This window comes from Myotis lucifugus, unplaced genomic scaffold (genome assembly GCF_000147115.1).
Source record: "Myotis lucifugus unplaced genomic scaffold, Myoluc2.0 scaffold_259, whole genome shotgun sequence".
Lineage (NCBI taxonomy): Eukaryota > Metazoa > Chordata > Mammalia > Chiroptera > Vespertilionidae > Myotis > Myotis lucifugus.
The window spans coordinates 1,570,193-1,588,490 of NW_005871307.1; the positions used below are offsets into that span (position 1 = coordinate 1,570,193).

Here is an 18,298-nt window from a genome sequence, read left to right on the forward strand (position 1 = left end):
AACAAATATTTTTTTTTTTTTTTTGAAATTCAGTAGGGATTCCCTTCCTCCTCTCATCCGGGCCCGCAACGCCCAGCAGGGGTGGGGAGGGGCGGCGTCGAGAGGTTGGGGACCCAGTGCGGCCCCCCCCACCCCAGCCCAGCCTCGGGTTCAGCCCCCCGCGCCCCCTCCCCGTTCGCGGTCGCTTAGGAAACTGCGACCTTAATGGTTGCTAAGGAGCGGGGAGGTCCTTCCCGTCGTCGGCCCCCTCCCTCCCTGGGACGCGGCGTGTTTTCTGAACCCGGACGAGGGTCGCGTCGAGGATGTGGTGACTGGCTCCCCTGCCGCTCGCGGGGCCGGGCGAGGCGCGTGAGTGCGGGACGCGGCGGCCGAGCTACTTTACTTTAACGGCGCGGGGAGGGGGGGGGTAGAGGAGGGCGCAGCGGGGGTGAGGACCCCGGGTCTCGGGGACCCGCCGGCGGGCCGGCCGGTTGACAGGCGCCGCGTGCAGCTCGCGTCCAGCGTCCGCGGTGCATCCGTGATGGGTTATAAAAGAGGAGGAAAGTATTTCTCCTTGCTCAGCAGATTTGCCCTCCCTCGCTGCTTACTGGTTAGAAGATAGAACGTGAGCCCAGATCCGGACGAGCAGTTCACATTCCATTACGAAATTCTACACGGCTTCAGAGCCAGCAGCAGCACACATTCGGGGCACTTTGGAGTTTTTTTCTTTTTTGGGGTGGTGGTGGTGATGGCGGTGGAGATGGGTAGAAGGGTGAATAAAAAAATACAACTTTTTGGTGTGCTGAAAAACCTGCCCGAAGGTTTTCATCAGTAGCGGGATTAACCCTCATGCTTGTTTTAGAGTTTAGATTTAGGCTTAACCTTTTGAAAACCAATGGATAGAAAAGTTGCTTGTTGGATAGGGATGCTGGAAATAGGGAGGTATTTCTGTCTTGAAGAGACTTGAGATGATTTCTGCTAAGGGTGACTTGCTAATGTGCATCCCATAATTTTGAGATATTTTTTTCTTTAAATATTCAGTGGTCTGTGCATGCATGTGAGTGTATTCTGAAATAAGTTTAATTGAAGTGGAAGGTGGAGAAATAGGAACTGCAGCGAAAGGAATGGTTTTTGTTTTGTGTTTGGGGGGCGGTGCCCCCAACCACCACCACCACATTCACAATCCTTAAAATGCATCCCCCAGATCTGGTGCTTTTTCGAGTTCTAAGACCTAATGTAACCCGGAAGTCTAAGAGGCTGAAGTCTTGGCTGAAACTTCTTCTTTTTTTGCAAACGTTTAGTTCTATGCTTCCTTCAAGAGTCACAAAGAACTTTTGAAGGAATGGGTTCAAAGTTATTCTTCAAATTTATGCAAAGGTGAGCCACTAACTTTAAGGTTATTTTTATTTTTTTATTGCTGCTTTTGGAGGGAGCCTTCTGGGTACCGGCTGATGGATCCTGCTTTGATGTGTTTTGAGCTTTGGTTACACTGATGAATTAAACATTTGAATGGCTTTTATCAAGTTTTAAATGTGTGAAAAAATACCTTCTCTCCTACCCCCTTTTTACAAAAGAAAGGGAGATCCCTTTGATTTAGTTATTTGTTTAGCTTGTGCTCCATTTTAGATTGTTAATGAACATGCACTGTTTTATTCTTAAAAATACTAAGCTGATTGCACTTTAGGATATTTTGTTTTTAAGGAGGATTTCCTGACTCTGTGATACTCGTAAGTGCTGCTGATGCTTACTGTTCTATAGCATATGATTCTGAGTTTTCTAGATACTAATTTTTCATTAGAAAATCAAGAATCTACGGCGTCATGTTTGTTATGTGATGGGGAAGATGGGTCTGACTCAGCTGGCAGAGGTGGTGCATCCATTCCTAACTGTTTACATCATCCAACAAATGACCTTTTGACTCAAGGGTCTTCTATTTTAGATTTCTTCAGGCCGATTCCTGAGCTCTTATTTGCATCCAGGACAGGTACAGATATTGAAGAAGGGAAATAAACCTAACCTTGTTAGTCCTGCACCTGATGTACAGATGTTTATTAGTTACTTGCTGTAGGTCAGGTAGTAGCTGATTGCTATTATGTAGCTTTCATTTTTTATGTTCAATTTTGAATTGCTGTGTTGGTCCACTTCCTAGGTCAGTTTGGAAATCTTTGCTTGCTACCTTATGCTCAGTTGTCAACATCATTTACTACCTTCAGCAAAGGCTATTTCCTGATTAATAAAATTTTAAAAATTCTCTTTTAGGTTTATGGCATAATTAATATAAATTTAACTCCTACAGAAATTGGTTCAATATGTTCACTAGAAAGAGTCAGATGTGAATCCCTTTTGATGTTTCTATTCATTATCCTTCTGAAAAGTAGGTGATGCTCAAAAGGTCATAGGATAAGGGTTGCTAAGCAGCTAAACAGAAGGATGCTAAAATTAACCAAAGCATTTTTGAAAAGGAGTCCTTCCCTGGTTTACATTATTTACTAGCTTTAATTAATTTCTGAGTTCCCCATGTCCTTTGACCCAGGAAGGTAGGATGTTAAGTTTGTTTTGTTTTTGTTATCATATTTAAATAAGCACTCTTTCTTTTGTAAGTGTCTTCTAATTGAAGTTCAAGCTCTCTGACCAATTCTGGTGTCAAATGACAGTTCGTCTGGGGGGACTTCTTGTATATTACCTGTGTATTCAGGTTAAACCTTACATTCAGGAGGATATGTGTGAGTAACATCACTTGTATTTCATTTATTAGTAGCAGAAATTTTAGTTTGTTTTGGAAAATCTACCTAATACATGAAGCAATGTCTTAGTTCACTCCTTATTAAACAGATTAGCATTTAAAAGATAGAAATGCAGTATAGTATCAGTAGGAAGTATGCAATATAGTCTCTTCTAATAACAGGACATCATTTTCTTACCCCTTTACTGAGATTATCATTCCTTTAGGTTTTGATAGGGCTCCTCCTCCTTTTTACTCCACTTCTTCATCTCAGTTTACTCAACCCAGTTCTAAATACCTTTTAAAAATAATTATATTAGGTGTAGAATATCTTTGGAAGGACTGACCAAATGTTAGGGGGCGGGATGTGATATACAGTACATTTCTGCCATAACTATGTTCAAGGATCTTGGCGTTTTCAGTGAGATAAAATGGTTGAAATCTAACTGAAGCTGTGCTTGGTTGAAAGGCAAGTCCTCTGTAAGTCAAAAGTTTCCCTGCCTCAAGGTTACTTGTGTACATATGACCTACTGAATAGGCAAAGTTGAGTAATATTTTTATATCCAAATATAATTAAGAAATTGGATGGGTTCCTTTGAGGAGGCAGGGTATATGATTTTTTTTTTCTGTCTGACTTAGGAAATGATTCTGAGTAGAAATAGCCCCGGCCCTCTTCAAAACATAGGGGTCAGATTGTGGTTTCCATGCCTTAGGGGGCCTCCCCATAAATCAGAGGTAAAAGGTGTACCATATGAAACACAGAGGGAGGCATACGATGTGCTTTCTGAAATGCATCACTTATTTTTAATTTCCCCAACTCTAATAGGAAGCAGAATACAGAGGAAAGCCAGTTGAAATGTTTGCATTACTACTGGGATAGAAGAATGAGGAAGATGGGAGTGAGGGGATGGACTTTTCCCTGTTATGTTAGCTGTCCTGTGGACAGTGTCATCCACTGTGCTGGTCTCAGTTTCTCTTCTCACCTTCCCTGGGTATTGACTGTTGGTATCGTCAGTTGGTGGAGATGGGGTGGGGTGGAGAGGAAGGGAGGCCCTGGAGGAGGGCACGGGGAGCTGTTTCTTCCAGCTACTGGTGCATCTTGTTTCTGATGGTACTTCAGGATACAGGTGAGCCAGTCAGCCATCAGTAGAGGTGGCTGCCGGTGAATAGGTGCTTCAGACAAAAGAAGTGGGAGAGGGTGGAGACTGTTTGTTCAGTGTGATTCAAGCAAGTAATGCTAAGAGAATTTGAAAGCCTCTGTAAAATCCCCAGGACCGGGCACTGACTGCTCCTGCAGGATTCACCTGAGGCCTTTCAGACTCCATGAGGGCGGGTGGTCCTGATAGGGTGGAGAAAGCCCAATGAAAACCCCCACATTCTTTGTCAGCCAGCCAGACTGCAGAGAAAAAGTCTCAGTGGGGGTAATTAGATAAAGCTTTTAAATGGCTCTATTTGTTTTTCCCCTGGCTGCTTGGTATCTCATCTAGTTTCCCCCCTTTTTCAGAAACTGTGGGGTAGGATTGTTATACAAATGTTTGAGACTTTTAGTGGTTTAATTACTTTGAAAATTTCTTTTCTCAATAGGGTGTACCTTGGACAAAGTTAACGTCACCCTGCTTTTGTGAAGAAGGCGTTTAATAAGATTCCAATTTTATCCTCAGAGCAACACAGTGACGATTGGGTGGTTATATTAACCCATTTTAAAACTGCTGATTTCCACCCAGTGGCTGGTCATAAATCAAGCCTAGGTAGGACCCTAACCCCAGCCTAGCTCTGTACAACACCTGCTTTTTAAAGTCCGCTCGGCCTCAGAAGACTGAGCAGTAAATATACAGTACCTCTCTATTTGTGTGTGTGAATGTGTGTGTGTATGTGTTTAAAAAGGGACCAGATCATTTAAAACATAATTCTGTGGTTGAATCTGAAGATGTAAAGCAATTAAAAAAGAAACGTTTTAGCCTTTGGCAGCATTTCTGTTGATGAATACGATTATGCACGTTTTTCCCAGCAGGTTTTCTATATTGTGGAGTTGTTGTAAGGATGAAATAAATGTCCCAGAAAGTAAAATTCTATTTATGGAAGAAAGTATTATATTTTGAGCTCAGGAAACTTTGTGGGTGCCCATCTGGATTTCCTTTCCAGAATGGTGCATAATGCCATTACTTTAGGCAGACTTTGCCTAGGATTTTATTTCCAAATCAGGGAAGGCAGCGCTTTCTTTTTTGCTCTGAGTGCGAGAGACAAATAGAACTAGCAAGTTATTCTTAGTGAATAAGAATAGTTCAATAAGGACTGGATAAGGAAAAGACGAGTTGTAAGCTTTAGGCTCTCCCTTTAAAGCTGGTTCTCAACTGAGCGGTTTTGCCTCCAGGGGGCATTTGGCAATGTCTGGAGACATTTTTGATTGCTTTTCTGGGGAGGGTGCTACTGGCCTTTAGTGGGTAGAAGCCATAGGTGGCGAACCACGGTGGTGGCCCCACAACAGAGGATTACCCAATCCCAAATGTCAGTGGAGGATGAGAAAGTGTGCTTTAAAGCACTATAGTTGTGTCTTATGTGCAGGTAGCCTGGGTGTACTCACAGTGTTGCATGTGATATATTTGAACATCTGAAATTTTATAAAGCAAGTGAGCTCTTTTTATAGGCCTGTAAGGTACCTTGGTTGGCAAGTTCAAGGTTTCACAGAAACTTTGGGGTTGGGGAAAACATTAAGTGGCATCAAATGTATTTTAAAACCTCTTAGTAAATAAAAGTTCTAGAACTCATCTGCTTCTAAAACAAACCAGATTCATTGGCACCAGGAAGCTGTTCTGGTAGGTGGCTCAGCTTTCCAAGTCGCTTCTTCAGTCATTTAGGAAACTTGCTCTGGGGCTGTCATCTGCCAGGTCTCCCTCACGTTGTAACTTATGTGGAGTATACCACCGCCCCCCTTTTTAAAAGTGTTTGAACTAGCCCTTACTCGATTGACAGTTAATGCTTCTGCACTCCTAGTCACCCTTATTTTGTTGTTGTTTTTTTACGTATTTTGCAAAATTCTTACATAACTATTCGCCCTTTTTACAAGACAGTGTTTTGGAGTCTGGTCCTCTGTTCCTACGTCTTCTCTTTGAGAGGGTGGATGGCAGACCTGCTGCCAGGGCTGGAAGGGCTAGGGAGAGAACATGGGGAAGAGACTGGTTATTTTTATGTTCTTGGGATGCCAGGACCTCAAATACACAACAAAGGTGGTTGATTTAAAGCGGGGGGGGGGGGGGGGGGGGAGTGGTATACAAATATAAAACTGAATTCTTCAGACCAGAAATGTCTCAGTTAGGGACAGGAGTGATCTTTTAAGCACAGGTGCCACTTGTCCTGGATTCTCACTTACCTTCTAGAACAGTGATGGCGAACCTTTTGAGCTCGGCGTGTCAGCATTTTGAAAAACCCTAACTTAACTCTGGTGCCGTGTCACATATAGAAATTTTTTGATATTTGCAGCCATAGTAAAACAAAGATTTATAGTTTTGATATTTATTTGATATATTTAAATGCCATTTAACAAAGAAAAATCAACCAAAAAAATGAGTTCGCGTGTCACCTCTGACACGCGTGTCATAGGTTCGCCATCACTGTTCTAGAAATATGTAACTCTTGAAGGTAGCTTTTTGCACATCCTAAATCAGTGGACAGACTGTCAGCATCCAGTTCGCATCCGTTGGTGCTGATGGGGCTCGGTAGCGGGTTCTAAAGCCACCTGCACCCTCCAGTACAGTAATAAGAGCCATGGATTCTGATGCTCTTCTGCCTCTCCTCCTGCTCTCTATCTCCATTTACAACTTTCCCCAAGCTGGGACCTTTTGTCACCCTGATCACCTGCAGGTACCTCAGAGGTAACTTATAAAAGTCATCCCTTCCCTTCTAGAATCTGATCTGGAATTCACCATCCACCCAGTCTTCCAGGCCCGAAAGTGCATTGCAGTCCTTACCTCTAGTCTCTCTCAACCCTCAGCCCCCAGGTTCAATTAGCAGACCTCCCTGAAACTTCTCTCTAGCCTAACTCTGGAACCCAGTGTCCCACTGCTCCTGACCTAAGGCCCTCATCATGCCGCAAACGCCTCCTCCGTTAATTTCCTATCACCAGTGGGTTGGAACTCCAGTTCATTCTCTGTTCTGCTCAAAAGCTAAAGCTGCACATGGTGTTTGCCTGCTGAAAAACATCGCTTGGCTCCCTTTTGTCCACAGAAAGAAATCCAAACTCCTCAATTTGGCACACAAGGACCTTCATCATCTGCTTCCAAATTGTCTTTCTAGTTTTAGCTCTTGCCACTCTCTCCTATACACCATTGCTACACTGAATACTTTCTCACTACTTCTGCTTTTACATGGATTGGTCATTCTGTATTATCCCCATCCACTTGTAGTAAACAGCATTTCTTAAATCTTTCAAGACAAATCTCAAATTCCACCTCTTGCAGGGAGAATTATATCCTCCACCCAGATTAACTCATACCCCCGTCTGTCTAGTCTGTCAGTTGTATTTTACCTGTTCACATGTTCTCTCCCAGACCCAACACCCCGCCCCGCACCACCCCATCAAGAATAGGGAGAGCCCTGGCCAGTGTGGCTCAGTTGGTTGAGCATCATCCTGTGCACCAAAGGGTCGCTGGTTCAATTCTTGGTCTGGGTGCATACCCAGGTTCTGGGTTCAATCCCCGGTCAGGGCTTGTGCAGAAGGCAACCGATAGATGTTTCTCTCTCTCTCTCTTTCTCTCTCTCTCTCTCTCCCTCTCTCTCTCTCTGTCTCTTCTGCCTCCCTTCCTCTGTCTCTAAAAATCATTAAAAAAAAAGATTAGGGAGGGACTTTTACTCCTATTTTTCCATCTTCTGTACCTAGCTCAAGTTGGTGCTTATTTGATAATAACTGTTGATTTGAATCATTTTCTAATACAAAAATTAGAGTTTTTGAAGAGGTGCACGTTATTTTTGGAGCACAGGTAATTTGGAAGCTAAGTCCTAAATATCAGTAAAAAATAAGAGGAAGAAATAGATATAAACTAACATCTTCAGCACACCAATCAGGCAGAGATTTGGTGCTAAGTGCACACTGGTGGTAAAGAATTTGAATTACAGACATTTTAAAATAAAAGTTTGCTCAGCTTAATTTACTTGAAATTTAAGAGAAAAAGATCATTGTTAATGCCTGATTGCACTAAAAGCTGTCACACTCGGGCCCTTACTAATTATAACCACTTTTGATTGGCTATTGGTTTGAAGTTTATATTAAATGGGAGAGATGGGCACACAGATCAAAGAACAAAATCATTTCAGAGCTCCAGTGTGTGGGCCCATTTTCTCTGCTTAGTTAGATTTTTGTTTCATTAGTGGTATGAGTTAATAGGAGTGGTGGTCTGTGTATAATTTAACTTTTCTTTTTTTCCTTTAGTCCTTGGGTTTAAAACAAAATACCAAGCCAGAAACCTACGGGATATGGGTCTTGCTTTCTTTGTGTGTGTGCATGTACATATATACATACTTGATAGAGGTCAGTGATACATAATATTTATACAAAGAATAATTTTCACTGTTTTAGGGGAGCTTCATTTATGCTGAGACTTTATTGTTAAAAAAAGCCAAACCTACTTCTGAATATACAAAATCAAATCAAAATCTTTTCTTAACTTTCTTTTAGAAGTGGCACAAATATCTCCAGAAATAGGGGAGGTACCAAGAAGATGGGGTGAGAGGCGTTTTGCCTGTGGACACTCTTGTACCTTTACGTTTTGATCCATGTGAATGAGTTTCCTTTTCAAGCAAGGAATTAAACACATTTTAAAAGCCATTTCTCTTCCACTTTAGGGCATTTAATTGTTTTGGGGGATAAATGCATAAAACTGTTTAGTGACCATCTCAAATAGGTTTCCCCACAACTTGGCTAGTTAAACCTACATTGGATTAAACTGTCCTACTTAAAATTTTAAACCAAATGTAATTTAAAGAAGGCTTACCTCTTATATCTCTGAATTTAATTTGTGTTTAAATCGTGAAAATAAGATTTCTGAGATCCATTTGTGGCTTAAATGGTAAAGCTTCCTAACCCCCTACTTCTAAATATTATATCAAGTTGGAATCAGTATCAGATTCAATATCCTTTTGGAAAACATTTTTTTTTTTCCCCAAACCAAAATTTGCCAACCTCATAGTGGCTTTTTAAAATAAAACATTTATAGGTCTTTAGTTATTGATTTTTATTTATTCAATAAATATTTGAATACCTACTATGTTTTTAAGCACCAAGGGTACTTGTAGGAGAAACAATTGCTAGCTGCTTCATAGACTTTCTGTGCTAAGTGCTAAAAGTTAAATATGACAAGAACATGTGAAGTGAAATTTGTCCTCTGATTCTGTGGGAGGAGCAGAGGATGCTGGGAGGCAGATCAAGGAAGGCATTCCTCAAAATTAGCATTTGAGCTAATAGCTGAAGGGGATGGTGAAGGGAAGAAGAGTGAGTTTGAGACAGACAGCTAATACAAAAGGCCCTGAGGTTGGAGAGGACCTGTGGCCACTGAGGTGAGAAATGTGGGTGTGTGTGTAGAGGGAAAAGATGAAGTAAATGACATGCATGGTGAGGTAGATAGGAGCTAGAGCATGCTGTTTGTAGCTCACCTTCATTTTGGAATTTTTTTTTTCTTAACTCTGGGAAGACATAGAGGGTATTAGGCCTAGGAATAGCATTGATGAGGTTTGCATTTGGAAAGATTACTCCTGCCCAGACTGGAGAAGGAGGCAACTGTTTTGCCTTCCATTTCAAGATTGGTGAGAAGGCTAGTTTTTCAAAACTTTGAAAACCAGTGGTGGCTTGGAGTATGGTGGCAATGGTTTTTTGTTGTTTTTTTAAAATATATTTTTATTGATTTCAGAGTGAGGAAGGGAGAGATAGAAACATCAATGATGAGCGAGAATCATTGATGGGCTGCCTCCTGCACTCTCCTACTGGAGATCGAGCCCTCACCTGGTAGGTATGTGCCCTTGACCGGAATCGAACCTGGGATTCTTCAGTCCCCAGGCAGATGCTCTATTCACTGAGCCAAACCGACTATGGCCTCTGGGTTTGACAGAGATTTAAGAGGTAGGAAGGACTTACAGCTGGGTGGAGTGGGGTGGGGTTGGGTGGGGAAGAGGGAGAGGACTTTCAGGTTTCTGGCTTTTGTAGCAGGTGGATGGTGATACGCCTTTCTTTGAGATCAGAAAGCAGGATTAAGCAAGGTTTATGAACAAAGTATCTTTAAATAGTTAAATATTTATGTTTTCAATTTTTCCCCAGCATTTTCTCTACTTGTATTATTTTCTATTGGTTAAAAATTATATACCTGGCATGGATGAAGCACAAAAAGTGTTTATAAAAGTGAAAAAGGGAAGTTACGGTCTTCCGTATGGAAACAAACAGATGGCTTCCTCCTTGCCTCCCCTCTCCTTTTCCTTCTTCCTTTGAATTTCCTGATGCCAAAAGGAACATGGATGGTTTCGTGTAGATAGCCTGAGCTTCTGCATGATTTTCAGATGAGATATGCAGCTAAATCTGAAGGGCATTTAGGCTGCTGTTTGTTTCAGTGATGCTTTATCTGTGACTGAAGCATAGGGCTGAGGGGAAGAGGCTTTGGGTAAGAACAACTTAGGACTCTCAGAATTGCTCAAGCCTCTTTTCCTTAGTGTTAGGACTCCTTTCATGACCTGATTTTCCAGTTTATTTCTTAGTTGCTCAGTGGTCACCTGACGCTCCGAATGTCTCAGACCGACAGCAGTATTTTGCTTGACCAGTAATCTGTGTGAAAACAAAGTTCATTCGTAAACAAAACTTGTGTATCTACTGTGTGCCAGGCTTTACACTAGATCTGTGGGTGCCAAAGAAAAAGATTTAATCCCTTTCACAAGGAATGGAGGTTGTCCCCACTGAGCGATTGTGTAGCCTGTATTTGAACACCTCTGGTGATGGCAGACTTGCGACCCCAGGCAGTCCTTGGTTTTTACTGCCTTAATTAACTCTTTTTTTTTTTCAAGGCAAACAAAATCTTTGTGGAAAGAGATAGAAAGTGATGTGTTTTCCGCTGAGTTGGTAAAAACCAGAAGCCGAGTGCAGGCATGCTGCCTTGTGCAATCTGACCCTCCGAGAGCTCCATTTGTGAGTGCTCTGCGCGGCTCAGTGAGGGCCACCCTCACTCATTTCTTTTCTCCTCTACCCAACTCCTGCTTCTGAAGGGTGACTGCCTCACTTGCCTGCATAGCCATCCCTTTGTGTGTGAGCTGGGGCGCCATCCTTTAATATGTCTCAGAAGAAGGTCTTAGCAGCCCTCCCAGATTTGGGTAATGCTTTTCTTTGATGTCATCCCAGTGACACTTCTCCTTTACCGTGTCAGTCCTGACGTCACCTGAAGGTCTCACTGGGCGCCAGTGAGCCTCGGTCATTTGCTCACATTAGGGAGAATGAGATTTTCCATCTCTTGCTTAGGAGCTTAGGTGTTCCTGCATCACTGCCACCATAAATCCCCTTAGAGCAGGTCACCCTGCATTTGATAAGACTAACTGATAAGGGGAAAAGACCTTGCCCTCCCACTTTTTTTTTTTTTCTAACTGAAATAGCTTGGTAAGGAGATGCTGGGAAGAAAAGCTTTAAAAACTGGATTTAAACGTGTTTTTTGAAAATTGTAATCTTAAGGTATTGTGTAAACAACCCAGTCTTTCACCCAAGCAGAAATGTGGATTTGTAGGTCTAATGAGAAGCTTGTTGCAAATAGAGCTTACTAGATAATGGCCCTTTTAATGAACATCCAAGATTGGTGTCAGTGACCACTTTTGGAAAACCCATCCATAACGGCTCGATAACGGTGACCATGCACTCTATCTAAACAGTTGTGTACTTGTGTCCTTGGTGTTGCTTTCTGAGGGTTCGTGGTGTTAAGTTCCCTAGCCTTTGGGGTGTTGGAATGTCTTCTATGTGGCTGCCTTCTGGATATGTTAGACCATCTACTGTGTTAAGATCAACTGAATGAAACTTGAATATATATACTAGTATGTATATTTTTTCTTTTTTTATTGATTTTTTTTTTTATAGAGGAAGAGAAAGGGGAAGAGAGAGAGAGAGAGAGAGAGAGAGAGAGAGAGAGAACTGGTTGCCTCCTGCATACACCCTGACCAGGGATTGAACCAGTGACCTTTCCATGCAGGGGATGATGCTCAATTAACTGAGCCACACCTGCCAGGGCAAAAATTGACTACATATATTTTATGTAAAGCTCTTGAAGAGGTTAATGAACTAAGTTAATAAAGAAATACATGTGCCCTTGCTGGTTTGGCTCAGTGGATAGAGCATCGGCCTGTGAACTGAAAGGTCCCAGGTTCAATTCCGGTCAAGGGCCCATGCCCGGGTAATGGGTTCGATCCCCAGTGGGGGGCTTGCAGGAGGCAGCTGATCAATGATTCTCTCTCATCATTGTTATTTCTATCTCTCTCTCCCTCTTCCTCTCTGAAGTCAATAAACATATATTTAAAAAAGAGAGAGAAAAGAAATACATGCTTTGATTTTAGTGAGCTTTCCCCAAAGAAGTTCAAAGTGGATAAGTCAAGCCAGGTCTTGTGATGCATCTTAAGGGTGTCTGTGATATGTTCCTTCATTGTGAACCCAAAGCCACTGTGGTCTTGCTAAGAGTGTGACATTGGATACACGCTGTAAAGATTACTTTTTCCTTGGGTAATGGCTGCTCTGCCTTAGAATGGGTGAGTGCGGTGCAGGGGGGTCCTTTTGTGGCTTTTAAGTGTTGAGAATGGGCAGGGAGGGGGCACCCACCTCTTCTCGTACCCCTCTTCTCATTTTTGTTGTTTTTGGCTCTTTTTGAGCAATTCTTGATGTTGATGTGAGTGAATAATCATGGCATGTGTCTTGTGAAGCTTGCTTTGAGTTTTTATCAGTCCACTGGAGAGGAGATGGTGTGTGGTCATGTGTCCCCGTTGTGGTATAGTCAAGAAAAAAAAGTGTGTGTGTGTGTGTGTGTGTGTGTGTGTGTGTGTGTGTGTAGGGGAGGTAGTGCGGATAGCACTGGCCACATGATTATATTTAGAGAACGTGATCACATGGCCCCCAGCTTTATTTCACTGTGTTCTTTGTGGTAAGTGGAACTTTGGAGGGCACCCCTGGCTTGCTTGTCTCTGCGAAGTCTGATGGTAGCTCGTGCTGCCTCCCGTATCTCCACAGAAAAAGGAGACGGAAATCCAGCTATAAACCACAGACACAATGTGGTGATTCATATTATAAAGGCATCTACCCAGGGTGCATTTAAATATGTTCAGCAGAGTGCATTTGAGTTACAAACCTCCTTTGGTGAAAAGCATCATTAGTCAAGGCCCGCTTGTATTTGCTTTAAATCAGATAAATCAGAAGTTAAGTCTTTCAGTTTCTCTGCTGCCCTTGCTGGACTTAATCCATCTGACTCCAGTCTGATAATTTTAAATTGTTCCACTTTAATTTTCACCCCTTTTTGGTTGTTAGGCTTTTCATGTGGAAAAACTCTTAGCATGAGAGGAGTGGGAACAGTATTTATTGAGCAAGTTCTAGTTACCACGGTCCCAAATCCTTTACATGGGTCATCATTCATTCCTCATAACAACCCTTTGACCCTGTGATGTAGGTACAATTATTATCCTCATTATTCAGATGAAGAAATTGAGACCCAGAGAGGCAGCTAGTAGGAGTCATACAGTGCAGCCTGACTCCAGAGCCTGAGGGTGGAGCCCCTGCCAGACTACCTCCCATGGCATGATATGTTCACTAAGTAAGTATCCCCTGAAAAATTGCTGTGTGCAGAGCCCCATGGTACACATCTAGGGAGAGATGGGCAAGAACAAGTGCGTGATGGGGTTGCTGGCTTCTGGAAATAGTCGGTTAAAACTTACCTATGAAATAGGTCATTCTCGCTGTTGACGAGTTAGAGCAGCGCTTCTGTGGAGATCAGGAGGGGGACTTGCAGAGGTGGTGCTGGTTCACAGGGAGCCACCGGGAAGTGCTACCCCAGAGTGGCCGGGCCAGCACTGTCGGAGAGACCCTGTGCAGAGGTAGGGTGAGGCCCTGCACACATCCTGCTGGAGGGTAAAATTGTCCCCAAGTTCCCATTGAAGGGGTTCCAATGGAAGGGAGATTGTCTTTCACACGGTGGGAGAAAGTGGGCTTGGACGGGTGGCTTCTGCTGGTCCTGTGTGTGGTGGGCAGTGGGTGCATGCCTCAAGTGCTTTCTGTGGACACTCACTGTTAGCCTCACTGAGAATGCTTGAGCTCTGTTTCCAAGTAAGAATAGTGTGTTGGCCTCTTTTGGGGAGCCTGGAAACTGTCAGTTCTGTAAGCGTTTGGGGGATTGAGTATTGCTTTGGGTTTCTGTGCCTTGAAAACAGGTCCGTTGTTGTTTTATGTTATAATGGGTTATTGTCATTTTATTTCATATATAAATTTAAGATTTTGCCTTGAAATTGGTATTGGAGGCAGGACTGGCGGTGGAAGAGGCCCAGCGATCTGTGGTGCTAGTGAAGTAGGCGCAGCAATGGGATTGATCTAATTATTGACCTAATCTGAAAAGGTGTCCATATTTAAAGGAGACAGCCTGTGGTAGGTATTTTTTTGTTTTTATTTTGCTTTTTAAGCAGTAGGAGCCATGTGCACTGGAGGATCTCCAGTCTTAGGATGTTTTGGGGATGGGCTTACTTACCAGTGTGCGTTGTTCCTCCCCTTTTGTGGGGGTGCCTGAGCAAGTTACAGAACTCGCAGGTCTTGAATTATGATGAGTACTTAATGGTCTATTTTCTGTTTCTGGTGGGTCTGTGGAGAAGGATTGTTTTGAAATTAATTAACAAACAGGAAATTTCAGCCTTGTGTGCCACCAGCTCAATTACAACTGAGCTATCTTCTATTTACTGCTACTGCTATTACGACTTGTTTTGCTCATGACAGTTTGCTAATTTCATCAGAAGAGAGAAAAGAGGTCTAGATTGGGAGACCAGCAGTCTGTGCTTTCTTAGGTATGAATACTGCCATCAGCTTCCTCGTACTGGAAACCACTTCTTGCCACGTGCCCCAGATACCAGGATCTGGGGGCGCAAGGATGAGTACAGCCTGGTCCCTGCCCTAAAATTCACTAGGCATCAAACCAGCAGAGGCACCAGGACAGGCAGAGGACCTGGAAGTGGGAAGTGATCAGGGAAAGAGGAAATGATGTCTTCAGATGTGAAGGGCTGACCATGTGGAGAAGCATGTAGGGAAGGGAAAATGAACTTCTAGGCAAAAGAACTGTAAATACAGGCCCTGGAGTACAAAAATACGAGGTTTATTTGGGGACAAGATAGGGCAGGAGTGTGACTAGGGTTGAGGGTGCTGTGTTGAGTTAGGATGAGAGGGGTGGTGACTAAACAGACAGCTCTGTCGGGTAGGCCATCAAATGCTTTGAAGTAGAGTGTGATGTGAGCTGCTCTGTTTCAGAGAGAGAACACCGCTAACCCTTTAGAAAAATTAGGCAGTAGAGGAGACTTGTTAAGCAAAGTGCAGAATAAACTTGGAATTTGGTGCCATATTTAGCAGAATAATTTCTCCCCCTCCCCATTATTTTCCAGATTTTTCAGCCCAGGACCTGTGGGCAGCCATCTGAAGTGTTGTTAAATGATTAGAATAGTGGACCTTTATTTTCAGCGAATGGAATTCAGTTTAACAATGTATAAACTTCCTTAGTTGTGTTATGCTCATTAGTACTTATTTAAGCTCATTGAGGGTAGTGGAATTAGAGAAAAGAGACTCGATTTTTTCCCCCTCAAAAATACAGGGTAGGGCTAAAGTAGGTTTACAGTTGTGAGTACACACAGCACGGAGTTTATTCTTGTATTATTATTTATTAATTACTGTAGTATTTTCCATACAAACAATTATAACCCTATTTTTACCCTGCCCTGTGTTGAGAGTGGACACTGTTGTCAGAAGGGGACTGTTTATTCATTTTAAGCACAATTTTGTCAGGAGTGAATGTGGGCTTGGAGAGGGAGCAGGCAGAGGGCTATTTGTGAGTTTTTTTGTTTTTTAAATCCTTACCTGGGGATATGCTTTATTGATTTACAAGAGGGAGGGAGGGAAAGAGAGGAAGAGAGAGAGAGGAGGGGAGGGAGGAAGAGAAAGAGAGACACACATGGATCAGTTGCCTCTCATACACACTCCAGGGATCAAACCCCCACGTAGGTACTGTGACCAGGAATCGAACCCGCCACCTTTTGGTCTATAGGTCGACACTCCAACCAACTGAGCCACCAGCCAGGACTTTTTATGGTCTTGATGACGCTGTGGATGGAGGCTTTAGCAGTGGTTCTCAACCTTCTGGCCCTTTAAATACAGTTCCTCATGTTGTGACCCAACCATAAAATTATTTTCGTTGCTACTTCATAACTGTAATGTTGCTACTGTTATGAATCGTAATGTAAATATCTGATATGCAGGATGGTCTTAGGTGACCCCTGTGAAAGGGTCGTTCGACCGCCAAAGGGGTCGTGACCTACAGGTTGAGAACCGCTGCTTTAGGGGCTGAAAGCCACTGGTGGAAATAGAATCTGTTTAGGCCATGCTCACCTGCGTAGCATTTGCATTTACCCAGGTAACTGCTCTGCACTTCATATGTTCCCAGGCCTCTGCTGGGATTCCAGCTCCCTCCCTGGAGCTCAGCCAGGAAAGGGGGTGCTGTGCGCCACCCAAGGCTTAAAAAATCTGGGGCAGGGGATGTGAAGGGAGTCAGATAGCAGGCCTCAAAGACAGTTAGTGATTTATTAATTATTGTAGAGGCCCAATATTGCCTTTACTCCTAGGTTTTCAGAGTCCTCTGTCCTCGGGGGAGGATGTGTTCACTTTTTGTATGTGTGACTTTATGCACTTCAAAGCCTATACCCACAGACTAGGGGGCCTGGCAGAGAGGGTTGTGACAAATTGGGTAGGCCCCTGTAGATTCAATAGTTTGGTAATTTTCATCACCTAAAATTGTTATATCTTATGATTTAACGAACTGATGGCAACCTTTTTTTGTTCAGTTTTGTTCTCTCATTTGAGTTAGAATTATGCCGGAGGAAGTGGGATGCCGGTAAACTGTTGTGGGGCTTTGGGGGCCCAGGAGGGAAATTGGGGTGGAGAAGCATCTGAACGTGCTGCGGAGTGGTTCCCTGTGCCTGTGTGACCAGCCAGGGCATACTGGTGAGGGAAGGAAGGCGCCATATGCCCAGGGGCGTGCCGGGGTTGCCTCTGTTATTGCATGGTTGAGGTGCACTATTCTCCTTTTTTAAAGACAGGAAACAGGCTTAGAGATGTCCACATTTCTGAGATCTTGCAGCTAGTTAGGCTACCAGGAAGTTTTGTGGCCCATCTCCGTTGGCTTTTGGGAATTTATTTTGTTATACAAAATCTCATTAGACCCTGGGTACTTGCAGAGTTCCTAGCCCAACAATTCTGAACATTGACTTGGTTCATTTGTCCTGATTTTTTAACAGTTTGCTTGGATTTAAGCATAACACATTATTTGAATGCCTCAAAATTTGTCTGAACTATCTCTAATTGAGTAACTCCTGCGGATGCTAGTTTTAAGCATGGTGGTTCTTGTCTGTGGGAGTGCAGACTGAACTCCGAGCCAGGTACCCTGGGAAGGCTCAGGCTTATGGAAAAAGCATGGGGTGAGGTCCAAGCAGGGAGGGGCAGGGTGGGCTGGGGCAGAGTTGGAGCTTTCTTCCTGTAGGTGCGAGTCCTAGGTTTTGAGCAGGATGGCCTGAGGAGGCTTTGCAGACATCCTTGGAGGGGGAGCATGGCTGTGCCTGTGCCTGCGTGGCTGCTGTGGCTCACTTCACTGTTTATTTCTGGCCCGAGGCTGAGAGCGCATCTCAGCAGCTGGTACAGGATGAACCAAGCAGCACTCAGGATCTCCGAGTTGCCTAAAGCCACTGGAATAATGCATACACACAGGCAGGCTTTATTTCTTTACAGCCATAGACTTGTTTAAAAGCTGAATCACATACTCTGGCTCAGTATTTGACTTCTTAGCTACCAGCTCCTGGTGAGCCACTCTCGAGAGGGTGATGTGGGGTAGGTAAGGCACGTAGGGCAATGGGAGACCTGTTTCCATTTTGGGCCCTGACACAGAAGGGTTGGGTTCAGATCCCTTTGGTCTGGTATATCTCTTTGGGGACTTGTTTACTTAAATACTGTCTCATGTTTACAATGTTGACGTATTGGTTTCTGTGTTAATAGCACTAGTGTAGCTCTCCTGGCTCATGTGTGTTCTGCATTGTGGTATGTGGAGACCTGGTCTGCAGTACTACCAACACCTGCCCAGGTGCTGCAGCCCTAGATGGGACTTGAGCCCAGCCTGCCTCCCTCTCCTGCCCACCCCCTCCTCCTCCCCCATTCCTCCCCCCCCACCCCCCCGCCCCCCGCCCCCTCCACACACACACACACACACACACACACACCTAGTTTTCAAGTCTTTGGTGTTTGGCATTCCTGGCGGTGACAAATAAGCTGGTATTGTCTGCTGCAGCCCAAAAGGAGCGAAGGGGTGCCCTCTCCTGCCC

General features: G+C 43.7%; 1 protein-coding gene across 15 annotated transcripts in view; it reads left to right on the forward strand.

Annotated features, from left to right (window-relative positions):
- The window catches only part of RREB1 (ras responsive element binding protein 1), a 190,546-nt gene that overhangs the window by 46,238 nt on the left and 126,010 nt on the right, over positions 1-18,298 (forward strand). The window lies entirely within an intron of this gene.